This window comes from Capra hircus, chromosome 13 (genome assembly GCF_001704415.2).
Source record: "Capra hircus breed San Clemente chromosome 13, ASM170441v1, whole genome shotgun sequence".
Classification (NCBI taxonomy): domain Eukaryota; kingdom Metazoa; phylum Chordata; class Mammalia; order Artiodactyla; family Bovidae; genus Capra; species Capra hircus.
Genome location: NC_030820.1, coordinates 9682234 through 9698572, shown reverse-complemented (window position 1 = coordinate 9698572; position 16339 = coordinate 9682234). Strand labels below are relative to the sequence as shown.

Below are 16339 nucleotides of genomic sequence, written 5' to 3'. Positions count from 1 at the left end.
CTAGCTCTGTGAAAAATACCACTGGTAGCTTGATAGGGATGGCATTGAATCTGTAGATTGCTTTGGGTAGTCTACTCATTTTCACTATATTGATTCTTCCAATCCATGAACATGGTATATTTCTCCACCTATTAGTGTCCTCTTTGATTTCTTTCATCAGTGTTTTATAGATATATAGGTCTTTAGTTTCTTTAGGTAGATATATTCCTAAGTATTTTATTCTTTTCATTACAATGGAGAATGGAATTGTTTCCTTAATTTCTTTTTCTACTTTCTCATTATTAGTGTATAGGAATGCAAGGGATTTCTGTGTGTTGATTTTATATCCCACAACTTTACTATATTCATTGATTAGCTCTATTAATTTTCTGGTGGATTCTTTAGGGTTTTCTATGTAGAGGATCGTGTCATCTGCAAACAGTGAGAGTTTTACTTCTTTTCCAATTTGGATTCCTCTTATTTCTTTTTCTGCTCTGACTGCTGTGGCCAAAACTTCCAGAACTATGTTGAACAGTAGCAGTGAAAGTGGGCACCCTTGTCTTGTTTCTGACTTTAGGGGAAATGCTTTCAGTTTTTCACCATTGAGGATAATGTTTACTGTGGGTTTGTCATATATAGCTTTTATTACGTTGAGGTATGTTCCTTCTATTCCTGCTTTCTGGAGAGTTTTAATCATAAATGGATGTTGAATTTTGTCAAAGGCTTTCTCTGCATCTATTGAGATAATCATATGGCTTTTGTTTTTCAATTTGTTAAAGTGGTGAATTTCATTAATTGATTTGCAGATATTGAAGAATCCTTGCATCTCTGGGATAAAGCCCACTTGGTCATGGTGTATGATCTTTTTAATGTGTTGTTGGATTCTGATTGCTAGAATTTTGTTAAGGATTTTTGCATCTATGTTCATCAGTGCTATTGGCCTGTAGTTTTCTTTTTTTTTGGCATCTTTGTCAGGTTTTGTTATTAGGGTGATGGTGGCTTCATAGAATGAGTTTTGAAGTTTACCTTCCTCTGCAATTTTCTGGAAGGAAATGGACAAATTCTTAGAAAAGTACAACTTTCCAAAACTGAACCAGGAAGAAATAGATAATCTTAACCGACTCATCACAAGCACGGAAATTGAAACTGTAATCAGAAATCTTCCAGCAAACAAAAGCCCAGGTCCAGACGGCTTCACAGCTGAATTCTACCAAAAATTTCGAGAAGAGCTAACACCTATCCTACTCAAACTGTTCCATTGTTCTTATACTTGTCTTCTGCAACAGGGTACAGAGCCATTAACTTGCTGAAGACCTACATTTTAATTTTATCTCCTCTATTTTTTCCCCAAAAGAAAAGAAACCCAGTTAGGTGGTCATCAGTGTGAGGACAGGGAATTTGCCAAGGATTTCCCAGAACATAGTATTGAGCATAATTTAGACCCTCAATATATTTTAAGAATTTTATTCTTTAATCTGGGAAATCAGGGCACCATTCAGCCACAAGATTTGGAAACCTAACTCAAAATTGCTTAAAAAGGGAATTTATTGGCTCACAGAAACTGAGCTAGGAGAAAAGCTGCCCGAATCTCCAGCTTTACATAATCACTGAGACATGTGAATTTCTCTCTTTCAGTAACCACATGTGGTCTTGGGGAAGATATTTATTGGTTCAGTTTGGGTCACATAGCTCTTTCTAAACCAATCACTGAGGGCAGGACTATTAAATCCTGTAATTGGCTAGTCTGGATCCATGTCTGTCCCTTCCAGACAGTAGAGTTGAAAGGTCATTTTCAGAAAATGCAGTTTTATACCAAACTGAAAAGCTTCATCACCTGAAGAAACAGGAATGCACAGCAAGCAAAAATAATAAATGTCAACTACAGAAGTGATGAAAGCCAGTACAAGGGGGAAGAGACTTGACAGCCTCAAAGCATAAAAAGAAGTCTGCATGTCAGAAAATGTTCTGATCAGACTTACAAAACAAAGCACGAGTAGGAGGTTATATGGAGAAAAAATGACAAAGGATACCTTCATATAGAAATAGTTCAGAAATATCTGTTGAAAAATCAAAATTCCAATGGACAGATAACCAAATATCATGAACAGATGAATTTCTTATCAGGAACTATGTACAAATAGCTGACAGAAATCTGTCCAAACTTACTAGTAAGTGAATAAATGTTATTTAAGATAATAATGACAACTCATTTTTCACACTATTTTTTGGTGCCAGTGTTTGTACAACCCTCAAGGTCACTGAGGGTTGTACCAAATAGAAATTCTCACATTCTAATTGCTAGCAGCACAGCTTTGCAAACTAACTTGGTGATAAGTATTGAGTGTTTCTGAATCCCGGCAGTCCTCTTCTGGAATGTACCCTTATGAAGATAACAGTTTCTGACCAATAGTGTTCATTACAGTTGCATTTAGAATAGGAAAAACCATCAGGTATCATAGAATAGGGAAATGATTATATAAACTCAGGCAAAAAGATGAAGTGATATTAGATGACTGGAAAATCCTTGCTTGACAAGAATGTGCTTATGACACAACCAAATGAAAAAAAGGGTACACCGCATGATTCAATTATGAAAATACTATGAAATTAAAGAAAATTAGGAGTACTACCTGGGATCACTCCTAGGATTTGGATAATGTGTATGAACTATTGTAAAAATTCATTTATTGTGGCTGTACTGGTCCTCATTGCTGTGAAGGCTTCTCTCTAGTGTGGGCTTCAAGAGTTGCGGTACCGGGGCTCAGTAAATTGTGGTTCCTGGGCCCTGGAGCACAGGCTCCATAGTTGCTTTGCAGCACGTGGGGTCTTCCTGGACCAGGGACTGAACTGGTGTTTCCTGCCTTGGCAGGCAGATTTGTTACCACTGAACTGCCAGGGAAGCCCTACACATACTATTTTGATGAATAGACACACAGACATAGATAGTTAGCTGGGGGCTTTTTGATATCTTTTCTCATATGTGCTATGAATTTGTTTTATGTGAGTTTTCTTCTTCATGTTGCATTTTTACTGAAATAAAATCTGTTATCATTAGGTTGTTATTGGTTATATAGTTAGCATAAAATTTAATTGTACTTAAATTTCCTATGTTGCTATCCTTTTGAAATTATTTGTGATAGTTGCTGAAAATTTATGTATTTTATTAGTTCTTCAAAGAACCAATGGATTTATTTTAACATTTTGCTTGTGTATATTCCTCATTTTCTTTGGATCATTTTCTAAAATCTAAATTTGAATGCTTTTGTTTTCTCTCTCTCTCTCTCTCTCTTTTTACTATTTTAAATGATTAGAACATTTCAGACTGAATTTTCCCTAAGTATAGCTTTTAGTTTTATCCTACATTTTGTATATTTAGAGTTTGTTTTTATATTCTAAATGGTCCATCATTTTGTTCGTGATATCCTCTGTGACAAAGTATTTAGGAAATTGCTTGTTTTTTTTTTTTTTTTTTAGCAAGTCTTAAAATTTCTTTTTAAATTTTCTATTGGCTATAGTTGATTAACAGTGTTGTGCTAGTTTCAGGTATATAGCAAAGTGATTCAGTTACACATGTATCTATTCTTTTTCAAATTCTTTTCCCAATTAGGTTATTACAGAGTATTAAGCAGAGTCCCCTGTGCTAACCATAGGTCCTTATTGGTTATCTGTTTTAAACATAGCAGTGTGTACATGTCAATCCCAAACTACCAATCTATTTCTCCTGCTTTCCCCCTGGTAATCATAAATTCATTCTCTAGTATGTGAGTCTTTCTGTTTTGAATAAGTTCATTTGTATCATTTTTTAAGATTCCACATATAAGTGATATCATATATTTGTCTTTTTCTATCTGACTCACTTAGCTTTAGTAATGATAATCTCCAGGTCCATCCATGTTACTGCAAATGGCATTATTTCATTCTTTTTATGGCTGAGTAATATTCCATTGGGTATATACACATCTCCTTTATTCATTCATCTGTCGATGGACACTTAGGTTGCTTCCACGTCTTAACTATTGTAATTTGTGCTACAATGAACACTGGAGTGCATGTATCCCTTCGAACCATGTTTCTCTCTGGATATATGCCCAGGAGTGGGATTCCTGGATCATACGATAGTTCCATTTTTAGTGTGTCAAGGAATCTCCATGCTATTCTTAGTAGTGGCTGTACCAATCCATATTCCCACCAACAGTGTAGGAGGGCTCGCTTTCCTGACATGCTACAGTCCTTGGGGTTGCAGTCGGGCACGACTTAGTAACCAAACAATGGCAATTTCTGCCTATGTTTTGCTCTAAGAATTTTATAGTATCTGGTCTTACATTTAGGTCTTTACTCCATTTTGAGTTTATTTTTGTGTGTGGTGTCAAAAAATGTTCTAATTTCATTTTTTATGGATTTCTGTCCAGTTTTTCTGGCACCATTTATTGAAGAGAATGTCTTTTCTCCGTTGTATATAGTCTTCTTTCCTCTTAGATTAATTGACCATAGGTGTGAGGGTTTGTTTCTCAACTTTGCATGGTTGTCCATTGATCTAGAGTTTTGTTTCTGTGCCAGTACCACACTGTTTTGAAGATGGTAGCATTGTAGTATGGTCTAAAGTTAGGGAGCCTGATATTTCCAGCTGTTTTTCTTTTTCAAGGTTGTTTTGGCTATTCAGGGCCTTTTGTGCTTCCATGTATAAGATTGCTAGCTCTAATTCTGTGAAAAATGCCATTGGCAATTTGACAGGGATTTCACTGAATCTGTAGAATGCCTTGAGTAGTATAGTCATTTTGACAATGTTGATTCTTCCAGCAGAACATGGTATATCTTTGCATCTGTTTGTGTCATCTTCAATTTCCTTCATCAGCATCTTATAGTTTTCAGAGTTCACGTCTCTTGCCACCTTCGGTTCAGTTCAGTTAGTTGCTCAGTCGTGTCCGACTCTTTGCGATCCCACGAATCGCAGCACGCCAGGCCTCCCTGTCCATCACCAACTCCCAGAGTTCACTCAGATTCACGTTCATCAAGTCAGTGATGCCATCCAGCCATCTCATCCTCTGTCGTCCCCTTCTCCTCCTGCCCCCAATCCCTCCCAGCATTCGAGTCTTTTCCAATGAGTCAACTTGTCACATGAGGTGGCCAAAGTACTGGAGTTTCAGCTTTAGCATCATTCCTTCCAAAGAAATCCCAGGGCTGATCTCCTTCAGAATGGACTGATTGGATCTCCTTGCAGTCCAAGGGACTCTCAAGAGTCTTCTCCAACACCACAGTTCAAACGCATCAATTCTTCAGCGCTCAGCTTTCTTCACAGTCCAACTCTCACATCCATACATGACCACTGGAAAAACCATAGCCTTGACTAGACGGACCTTAGTCAGCAAAGTAATGTCTCTGCTTTTGAATATGCTATCTAGGTTGGTCATAACTTTTCTTCCAAGGAGTAAGCATCTTTTAGTTTCATGGCTGCAGTCACCATCTGCACTGATTTTGAAGCCCCCCCAAATAAAGTCTGACACTGTTTCCACTGTTTCTCCATCTATTTCACATGGAGTGATGGGACCGGATGCCATGATCTTCATTTTTTGAATGTTGAGCTTGAAGCCAACTTTTTCACTCTCCTCTTTCACTTTCATCAAGAGGCTTTTTAGTTCCTCTTCACATTCTGCCATAAGGGTGGTGTCATCTGCATATCTGAGGTGATTGATATTTCTCCTGGCAATCTTGATTCCAGCTTGTGTTTCTTCTAGTCCAGCATTTCTCATGATGTACTCTGCATAGAAGTTAAAGAAGCAGGGTGACAATATACAGCCTTGACGTACTCCTTTTCCTATTTGGAACCAGTCTGTTGTTCCATGTGCAGTTCTAACTGTTGCTTCCTGGCCTGCATACAGATTTCTCAAGAGGCAGGTCAGGTGGTCTGGTATTCCCATCTCTTTAAGAATTTTCTACAGTTTATTGTGATCCACACAGTCAAAGGCTTTGGCATAGTCAATAAAGCAGAAATAGATGTTTTTCTGGAACCCTCTTGCTTTTTCCCTGATCCAGCGGATGTTGGCAATTTGATCTCTGGTTCCTCTGCCTTTTCTAAAACCAGCTTGAACATCTGGAAGTTCACGGTTCACGTATTGCTGAAGCCTGGCTTGGAGAATTTTGAGCATTACTTTAGTAGCGTGTGAGATGAGTGCAACTGTGCGGTAGTTTGAGCATTCTTTGGCATTGCCTTTCTTTGGGATTGGAATGAAAACTGACTTTTTCCAGTCCTGTGGCCACTGCCGAATTTTCCAAATTTGCTGGCATATTGAGTGCAGCACTTTCACAGCATCATCTTTCAGGATTTGAAATAGCTCCACTGGAATTCCATCACCTCCACTAGCTTTGTTCGTAGTGATGCTTTCTAAGGCCCACTTGACTTCATATTCTAGGATGTCTGGTTCTAGATGATTAATCACACCATCGTGATTATCTGGGTCATGAAGATCTTTTTTGTACAGTTTCTCTGTGTATTCTTGCCACCTCTTCTTAATATCTTCTGCTTCTGTTAGGTTCAGACCATTTCTGTCCTTTATCAAGCCCATCTTTGCATGAAATGTTCCCTTGCTATCTCTAATTTTCTTGAAGAGATCTCTAGTCTTTCCCATTCTGTTGTTTTCCTCTATTTCTTTGCATTGATCACTGAAGAAGTCTTTCTTATCTCTTCTTGCTATTCTTTGGAATTCTGCATTCAAATGCTTATATGTTTCCTTTTCTCCTTTGATATTCGCTTCTCTTCTTTTCACAGCTATTTGTAAGGCCTTCCCAGACAGCCATGTTGCTTTTCTGCATTTCTTTTCCATGGGGATGGTCTTGATCCCTGTCTCCTGTACAATGTCACGAACCTCATTCCATAGTTCATCAGGCAATCTATCTGTCAGATCTAGTCCCTTAAATCTATTTCTCATTTCCACTGTATAATCATAAAGGATTTGATTAAGGTCATACCTGAATGGTCTAGTGATTTTCCCTACTTTCTTCAGTTTAAGTCTGAATTTGGCAATAAGGAGTTCATGATCTGAGCCACAGTCAGCTCCTGGTCTTGTTTTTGTTGACAGTAGAGAGCTTCTGCATCCTTGGCTGCAAAGAATATAATCAGTCTGATTTCGGTGTTGACCATCTGGTGATGTCCATGTGTACAGTCTTGTCTTGTGTTGTTGGAAGAGGGTGTTTGCTTTGACCAGTGCATTTTCTTGGCAAAACTCTATTAGTCTTTGCCCTGATTCATTCCACATTCCAAGGCCAAATTTGCCTGTTACTCCAGGTATTTCTTGACTTACTACTTTTGCATTCCAATCCCCTATAATGAAAAGGACATCTTTTTTAGGTGTTAGTTCTAAAAGGTCTCGTAGTCTTCATAGAACTATTCAACTTCAGCTTCTTCAGCGTTACTGGTTGGGGCATAGACTTGGATTACCATGATATTGAATGGTTTACCTTGGAGATGAACAGAGATCATTCTGTCGTTTTTGAGATTGCATCCAAGTACTGCATTTTGGACTCTCTTGTTGACCATGATGGCTACTCCATTTCTTCTGATGGATTCCTGCCTGCAGTAGTAGATATATTGGTTATCTGAGTTAAATTCACCCATTCTAGTCCATTTTAGTTCTCTGATTCCTAGAATGTCAACATTCACTCTTGCCATCTCTTGTTTGACCACTTCCAATTTGCCTTGATCATGGACCTGACATTCCAGGTTCCTATGCAATATTGCTCTTTACAGCATCGGACCTTGCTTCTATCACCAGTCACATTCACAGCTGGGTATTGTTTTTGCTTTGGCTCCATCCCTTCATTCTTTCTAGAGTTATTTCTCCACTGATCTCCAGTAGCATATTGGGCACCTACTGACCTGGAGAGTTCCTCTTTCAGTATCCTATCATTTTGCCTTTCATACTGTTCAAGGGGTTCTCAAGGCAAGAATAATGAAGTGGCTTGCCCTTCCCTTCTCCAGTGGACCACATTCTGTCAGACCTCTCCATCATGACCCGCCCGCCCTGGGTTGGCCCATGGGCATGGCTTTGTTTCATTGAGTTAGACAAGGCTGTGGTCCTAGTGTGATTGGATTGACTAGGTTTCTGTGAATATGGTTTCAGTGTGTCTGCCCTCTGATGCCCTCTTGCAACACCTACAACCTTACTTGGGTTTCTCTTACCTTGGGCATGGGGTATCTCTTCACAGCTGCTCTAGCAAAGCACAGCCAGTGCTCCTTACCTTGGACGAGGGGTATCTCTTCACCACCGCCCTTCCTGACCTTCAATGTGGGATGGCTCCTCCTGGCCCTCCTATGCCCACACAGCCACCACCCCCTGGACTTGGGGTTGCTCCTCCCGGCCACCACCCCTGGCCTCAGGCATGGGGTTGCTCCTCCCAGCTGCCGCCCCTGGCCTTGGATGCAGGGTAGCTCCTCTCGGCTGTTCCTGTGCGGTTGCAGCCTGGCACTCTAGGCTGCTGCCCTTGACCTTGGACGTGGGGTAACTCCTCTTGGCTGCCGTCCTTCAGGCATGGGGTCCTCCTGGCTTCTGCCCCTGACCTTGGACGTGGGGTAGCTCCTCTCAGCCGTAATTAGTGCGCTGGCCGCAGCCGCCTGTGCTTAGTGCGCCCTCGTATTTTATTCTTTTTGATGCAATGGTAAGTGGGATTGTTTCTAATCTTCTATTGTTAGTGTATAGGAATGCAAGCGATTTCTGTGTATTAATTTTGTATCCTGCAACTTTACTGAATTCATTGATGAGCTCTAGCAGTTTTTTATAGCATCTTTAGGATTTTCTATGTATAGAATCATGTTATCTGTTTTCAGCAAGTCTTAAAAATCATGAAACTGCATTTAAGATGTTTTATCATAGTTAAAATTCAGGGTTTTTTTTTGCTAGTTTTATTGCATAGTGATTAGAAGAAAGGCCTTTACATGGGTAGGGCATAATAATTTTGGGGTCAACAAGTGGCTTCAGTAAGGCATTTAAACCTTGGATCTCACTAAATATTTACTCCTAATTTAGTATTTTAAACTGAAAAAGACTGAGATATCTTTTATTGACCAATTAAATTATTTTCCCATGATCACCTCTAACCAATTGGACAGAGGCTTAGAAATAAGGCAAGTTCATATTTTTGGTGTGTGTGTGTGGAAGAAAGTTGCATTATATTGCCCATCTGAGTTGAGACATGTGAATGTTTGTTTCTTCCATGTAAACAAACAATTACAAATAATTCTAACTGTTCTGACATAGCAAATATGGCGTTCAGTAGGTAAGGACATTGGTAAAGGGGATCTTCTTTGATATAAGGTAGTTGGGGAAGGCACCTCTAGGAAGTGACATTACAGCTGAGATCTCAAGGATGAGTATGAATTTAGCCAGTTCTGGGAATGGACAGAGGGTCATTGTATTGCCAGTTTGGGGAGCCAGTTTGACAGATGAGACTGGAAAGGCAGATCATTCCACTTCTTGGACTTTTTATTTAAATGCTTCAAATGGCAGACATATCAGTTAGAACAGGCTAGGTTAGGCTTGGGTGATATGGTGCCCAGATCTCAAAACACAGATTTCCTTCTTACTCCTGTCACCTTCTCAGTGTAACTTGGCTGAAACTCAACTTCACATCTTCTTCACTCCAGTTCTAGGCTGACAGAGCAGCCTGTCTTAGAAGTTGCTGGTCATTATGGTAGAGGGAAAAAATGAGCAAGAGTCTTCAAGCTTCTGCCTGAAGTGACATATGCTACTTCTGCCCACACATCATTGGCCGAAGCAAGTTATATGAAGTCCAGTTTCAGTGGGGCAAGGAAGAGTTCTCCTCCCCCAGTGAAAGGAAGTGCCTATTAGTATTTCTCTATCCCCTTCTAAATCTATATCCTTCTGTGCACCTTACCCAAGAAATAGGGCCACACCCCTTTCTGATTTAGTCACAGATCCACTCTCATTCTTACCAGAGAAATAACAGCTTAAAAAGATTTATACCAAGTGTCAGTATTTTGTGTGCAAATAGCAAACTGCCCATTTCTCTAAATTTTATAAAATAGTTTTCCCTCATCCTCATGGGTCCTTAGAGGCAGAATTTAAGTCAACTTCAGTAGAAAGGATTTCATATTTCCACCCAAAGTTTAGTTGTTCTCTCACTAAGTTGTGTCCAACTCTTTGTGACCCCATGAATGCAGCATGCCAGGCTACCCTGTCCTTCACTATCTCCCGGAGTTTACTAAAATTCTTATCCATTGAGTTGGTGATGCTATCTAATCATCTCATCCTTTGCCACCCTCTTCTCCTTTTGCCTTCAATTTTTCTTTCCCAGCATCAGAGTCTTTTCCAGTGAGTCATCTCTTCACATCAGGAGGCCAGAGTTTTAGAGCTTCTGCTTCAGCATCAGTCCTTGCAATGAATATTCAGGGTTGACTTTCTTTAGGATTGATTGGTTTGATCTTCTAGTCATAAGAAGTTGATGATCTGAGCCACAGTCAGCTCCAGGTCTTGTTTTTGCTGACTGTGTAGAGCTTCTCCATCTTCAACTGCAAAGAATATAATCAATCTGATTTTAGTAGAAAAGATTTCATATTTCCCACTCAAAGGTAAGGACTGTTTATTCATTTGGTGGAGAGTCTTGAGTTGGAGAAAGGGATATTTGTCTACAGTTTCAAATAGAATATAATGCAAATAATTTACCAAGTGCTTTTCCCAATGGCAAAGAGAAATAGCTTGGCATTTTAATTCATGTTTAAATTTGGAAGCGAGTTCAGGGAATGCATTAGTATTTCTATCTTTCAAACCAAGGAATGGAGGTATTTGTTTCCCAAAGCCCCACACTGGGCCAGAATTCTGGCAAGAACAGTATAAATTAGTATCATTACCCTTTTAGTCCCGAGAACCACCAGCAAAGTTAAGTTGATGTTCAATGACATCTTTTAAATGTAAAGAGGCAGAAGTGGGGGAGAAACATAAGTGATGGGCAAAGAGATGAAAAATTCAATGTAGATTAAAACAAACAAACTGTATTTGGCCATGCTAGAATCATGTCCAATCATCTGTCTGCCACTTTGAAGTATTTGTGTTGGGATTGCCCATTGTGAGAGAAGACTGTCCTGGCTACAATTTTCTTCTCATCAGACTTGTTTATTACTGAAAAAATGTCCCTTTCGTACAGCAGATTAAAAAACCTGATTCTGCCTTAACTATTAAGCTTCTGGCTTTGTTGGATAAAAGGACCGACCTTCTTTATTGCCTTCTAGAACAATACACTTGATAGCTCTTCCTCTGTAGGAGATAGAGGGAATTAAACTTGATGGAATACAGATTTCCATTTTCAAAAGAACTTCAAGTTTTTCCCATAGTGGTTTTTGTGGCTCTGTTGCCAGTCTCTTAACAATTTTGTAATTCAATCATAATTCTGTCAACAGTAGGCTGAGGAGGATAGTGGCTACAGTTGTCACATAGCCAACCTGGCTATGTGACATAAAAGATGCTCAAAAAGAATTCCAGTAATGGATGATGGGTTCTATAGCATGGACCAATGTTCATTGGCTTCATCTCAACAATGTATATCTTCACCTCAGAGGCTGTTGCTAGGGTAAGCAACTACTTAGCATTCAGAGAAAAATTATATATTAGGTTTTATGTCTGTTCAAACTTCTGTATAGTTTAATTTTGAAAACACGGCCACACCATTGATCAGTCTTAGTAGGGAAAGTTACAGTTGACTTGCAGGGGCAATTTTAAATACACATATTTGCAACCAGATATCTACTGTTAAATGAACAGTTTTGAGTTATTAACTGCTCACAGCTAAGGAACAAATTTCACAAAACACGGATAATTCCACCTTATCCTCTCAAACAAATTTTATTCATATTCTGCTCTAACAAATATAGCATGAAGGCAACAGTTGTTTAAGTTTCTTAGTGTATGGCACGGATGAAAAGAAACAAACATACTCAGAAGCAGTCCAGTGCTGAAATGCTGGTTTAACAAAAGAGGCACGTATTATTCTATTTAGCAGTTTATACCAGATCTCAGAAGACATTTTTTTTTTCCTTGCAAGCAACAGACTACATTTATTTGCATTAAGTAAAAACATATCTTGATCAAGAAAATTACTTTTTTTCTGATTTTCCTTTATATCACAAATGTCAGGGTAAGGCAAATCCTTAATGAATCGTATGATAAAAACCCTATTCCCCAAGAAAATATATTGAACATATTCTGCTAACTTTGTTATTTTTCAAAGCAAAGCTGACATGCACCACATACAGAGAAATGTCATTTCAAATCGAGTGCATCAAGCAAAACTGTATTAATTCACAAAGAGGCTTTTCAGTGTTTCATAGAAAGATGTACAATTAGCTGCAATGACTAATAGGTGACCCAGTATCACAGGCTGTGTTTCAGATGCCTCCTTTGTAAGCTTTTGTGAAAGAAGGCTTGTCCATCACTTGAGTAGTTACCAGCTAGAGGACAGACCCTTTGTCTCTCCTACAATGAGTACCTTTTTAAATAGAATTATTACGTGGAAAGCCCACCTCCATCCTCTGTATGCAAACAGGACTTAAATAAGGGGCTATTTGCCTCCCACTCTCCTTCCTATAAACCCTTGAGTCACCTAGCCTGGCTAGAATGTGGTTGGAAACTGACTTCCAGAATTCATGTTCAGAGAATGAATCAGTCTGGCAAATTTTCCATTGCACAGTTTGTGCAACGACAGCACCAGTGAGATAAAGGTTTCCTGCGTTGTGGGTGTCTTCCATGTGGCCAAAAGCTGGATTTTTAATGTTTTACTATTGAAATGAAAATCGCTTCGTTGTTTGTTTTAAAGCCTAGAATCTTCTAGCCAAACAGCAACCCAAAAGCTGAATGAGGGAAAAAATGAAAACACAATCTAATCATAAAGTGAAACGTAAACCAATTCGGGAGCAGGGTTGATGGTCTTTACTCCTGACTCAGTTTCCTGGATGCAGAGCCCACTTTCTTTTTCTATGATTTTCAGGCAGAGAACTCCTTCCTCTCATTGATACCCACCCACATTGAAAACTGGATGAATGGCTGTCATTGACATCAAAAGGAACACCAGGACAGACATAATTCTGATCCCTACTGTTGCTGCCAGAGACATCAGATCTTTGTCCATTAAAAAAAAGATCCCCGTCCTTCTTGCCTCCTCACGTTGCTTTCCACTGTGACTCATTACTGAGCATGAGTAGCACGCACGCTTGGGAGTCACAGGAAAATGTCCTAGTAGATTGCGCTTGTCAAGTACTGGATTGGCCAAGAGTGCATTCAGGTTTTCCTGTTACATCATACGGAAAACCCGAATGAACATGGCTGGGCAGCCCAACCCTTCACAAGAACGATGGCGACTGTCAACTAAGTCATACAGATGATGTGAAATATAGAAACTGTCTGTATTCCCGTGGCATCATTTCTTGGATTAGTTAAAATGAGGCTTTTTCTTGGTTTTCTAGAAAGCAGTGTCTAATGGCAGTAGAGGACATATAAGTTTCTGTATCAAACTGTGGAATAATGGCAGAAGGGGGAACAACCGTGTTCCAAAATCATGACGTCACTTAAATGTCACTGCTAGGTTGGTGAGCCGCTCTTAAAACAACAGAGGATGTTAAAACATAATACATAGGTCGAAATACAACTTATTATTCCAATAGACCAAATAAGCCATCAAATATGGCAACAAGTTCAGAAAAGCCAAAACAAAATTCATAGGAAGACAAGAAAGTGAAATTTTCTTTAGAGGAAGGAGCAAAACTGAAGATCTCCATGGATATGTAGAAAGCAGAACCCCTGATTATTGTAGAAATGCTCCATGTGATCCATTCCTTTTCTCCCTCTACTAAGAAAAAATATGCAGTTAACTTACAATTCTGAAGCCCTCATAAGGAAGATGGGTTTAAGAAGATGGAGAGAGGGGGACAAATGGAGAAAGCAGCATCAACATATATACACTATTGTGTGTGAAATTGACAGCTGAAGGGAGGTACCTCACAGTGAGCTCAGTCTGGCCCTCTGTGATGACCCAGATGCTGGGATGGGGACGGGGGAGGGAGGCGCCAGAGGGAGGGGTTATATGTGTAATTACCGCTGATTCACGCTATTGTATGGCAGAAACCAACACAACAGTGTAAAAAATTAAAAAGCAAAAACCAGGGGAAAAAAAGATACGCAAGAAATAATGGAAGTTTCCACAGGGACGAGTAGACTGGTCTTAGAGCCAGGGAGGCAGGCTTCTTGCCTTCTGAGGGTTCTATCCTTGTTGGCTCTGGGACGATATTTGTGACAACCTCTGACGTCTTCCCGTGCCCTTAATCCCTTGTGCCCACTGTGCCAGGGACATCTTGGTTTATTAGTCCCACTGCTTCCCTTCAACGTGTGCTGGGAGAGGGGACAGCCATCAGATTAGTCTTGAACTTGGCGTGAACAAAGCACACCATTTAAATGCAAACCAGGAAGCCAGAACTGCAAGCAAGGCCTCTAATTGCCTCCATATTCAAACGAGAGTCTGCTCTGTGGGTCGTCAGTCCTTGGGTAAAAACAAGGTGTTCTTTTATGAAAAGCAGATGTATAAAGATTTCAAGGGGAACTTTTTGGATTCTAAATGCAGCAGTCTCCCTCTCAAATAAAAGGCCCAGGAAAGTGCCCTTAGAATTGCGTCACAAGAAATCACTTCTCCCTGAGGGAAAAACACAGTAAAGACTTCCTGAACCAGGTGAGCTCTGCTGAAAGTCAGTGTCAGAAAAGAAGAACGCGGACTTGTTGCCAAGGAAGAGACCAGGGGCCGGCAGCCTTCCTTGTTACGCCTCTGTGGTCTGCTCCAGGTTAAAACCTGCCTTCATATTCCTCCTTAGAGCCTCATGGAACCGTGTTGGACGTTGGGAACCCCTGAATAAAAGACCATTTGCAACCGATCCTCCTGACCTTTTTCCAAGTGATTTCTGAAGGTTTTGCCAATTTTCTGTTCTGCCTCCTTCCTCTGTGGATTCTACTGATATAGGGTTTGATGTTTCCTCAAATGCAGCTTATCAGTCACCTTCCTTCTCTCTCTCTCTCTCTTTTTTTGGAAGGAACCACTGTACCAGCCAGCTTTGTGAAATAACCGAGTAAGCAGACAGGGGCCAGAACACACTGTGCGTTACACGTGCCACTGAGACCCTGGGGCGGAGTCGGGAGAAGAAAAGACAGAAACGACAGGGATAGCGCCTGAAAGTTGCATTCACGTGGGGCCCCCACCAAATGAAACAAAACTTTTTTTTTTCTTTTTTTTTTTCTTTCTGCGGGTAAACAGAGCAAAACGCAGCTGGAGAAATGAGAGCAAAGGATTCCCCGTCCTTCGGTGGGACGCGCCTCCCCCCACCCCCACCCGCCTGCACAGTGCACGTGCGGGCCAGCGTCTTCTTGTACCTCCCCAGGGCCAGGAGGCCTGCACACTGAGGACTGTCATTTACTGCCACCTCGTTGTCCCTTTGCTTCATCGTGTGCCCCTGCTGAAGACAAGGAGAAGCCATTTGTTAAAGACGTCATCATAGGTTGAGCAAGCAGTATCTTTTAAATACAGCCATTTAAATGTTTCTCACCCTTCAAAGGTGCCTAGAAAGATGTTTAATTATCAGAGAGCTTGGGATATATGAGCTGTCATTGGTAGCATGGAGTATCTTTAAAGACCATATAAATCATTGTTAATAGATGTACACAACATGGACAACTTGCTGTTGGGGGAGATTAACTCAAGTCTTCAAAGTATTATTTGAGAAACCGAATCTTGAAGCCATGGGTCCTCTCTTCTTGGCCCTATCACGTGTTTCAGTTTCCAGGGCTCAACACAGAAATGGTAAAAATGTACATGATGCTGGTTTGCAAAAGACATGGATGGTCATCCCACTGCTTTGAGATCGTACTTATTAAGTAGGCCTCTGCTGTGTTCTCCACTTGTGAAAGAACTCTAAGATATCCTGCCTTAGAAGAACCTATAGGGAAATGCATAGATCACGAGTATACTGCAAAGTCTTTTGAAAAATGAATTTAACCTACACCACTACCAAGACATAAAACACTCCCATTGCCCCAGAAAGTTCTCACTTCAATTATGAACCCTACTCTTTTTAATAAAAATTTATTTATTTTAATTGGAGACTAATTACAATATTGTGGTGGTTTTTGCCATACACTGACATGAATCAGCCACAGGTGAACATGTGTCCCCCATCGAGAATCCCCCTCCCACTTCCCTCCCCATCCATCCCTCAGGGTCGTTCCAGTGCATCAGCTTTGAGCGCCCTGTTTCAGGCATTGACCTTGGACTGGTCATCTCTTTCACATATGGTAATATACATGTTTCAATGCTATTCTCTCAA

At 40.2% G+C, this 16339-nt stretch overlaps 1 protein-coding gene across 1 annotated transcript in view; it reads right to left on the bottom strand.

The window, feature by feature from the left end:
- The window catches only part of MACROD2 (MACRO domain containing 2), a 2334919-nt gene continuing 2330389 nt past the window's right edge, over positions 11810–16339 (bottom strand). Inside the window, exon 19 of the mRNA XM_018056932.1 lies at positions 11810–15472. The gene's annotated coding sequence lies outside the window, so the exon portion shown is untranslated. The remainder of the gene's footprint in view (positions 15473–16339) is intronic.